This window comes from Ochotona curzoniae, unplaced genomic scaffold (assembly GCF_017591425.1).
Source record: "Ochotona curzoniae isolate NIBS_2020 unplaced genomic scaffold, NIBS_Ocur_1.0 contig_1274, whole genome shotgun sequence".
NCBI lineage: Eukaryota > Metazoa > Chordata > Mammalia > Lagomorpha > Ochotonidae > Ochotona > Ochotona curzoniae.
Window position 1 is genome coordinate 26,105,666 of NW_024465023.1, and position 601 is coordinate 26,106,266.

General features: G+C 40.8%; 1 non-coding gene across 1 annotated transcript; it reads left to right on the top strand.

The window, feature by feature from the left end:
- The first annotated feature begins 200 nt into the window (after positions 1-200).
- Positions 201-304, top strand: LOC121171911. Its single transcript, XR_005886178.1, has one exon. It is a non-coding gene; the product is annotated as a U6 spliceosomal RNA (small nuclear RNA).
- The last annotated feature ends 297 nt before the right edge of the window (positions 305-601 follow it).

A 601-nucleotide genomic window follows, 5' to 3' on the forward strand; every position in this document is an offset into this window, starting at 1 on the left:
GAGGGAGTCGCAAGGGCAAATGGAAGACAGCAGCACAGCCCATAAATGGTATTGATGTCATTGGTGTGATTTTCTGAAACATCAAGCCAATCTTGGTAAAGTTCCAAACAAAACAGCACGCACTCCTTTCAATTTATACAGTAGTTCCATTCCTGGAAAATTCCATGTATATTAAAACTGCGCAAAAATACTCTGAGTTATGCTTGCTTCAGCAGTAATATGCTAAAACTGGAATTAGACAAAGAGGATAAGCATGGCCCCCACATTAGAATGACATGCAAATCTGTGACAGCATCACATGCTCAACAGCAGGGAAAAAAAGGCCTTTACATATAAAATGAGGTTAGATTTAGACTCAGATAGTTACAGATAGGGTTTTTTTTTTGAATACATGAATGTCTTGGCGAGTATCTGAAAACTGGGCAAGATGCAGGAAAGCTCTTCCCTACAGAATGGTCACATGCATTGAAAGACATGTGACGTTCTTGGCTCCTGCCCACTAAATGCCAGGAGATCTCTTTCAATCACTGTAACAACGAAAATAACCCCACATGTTTTCAAAGCATGTCTCTCAGTGGGGCAGCCTCTGAGGTAAAATGCT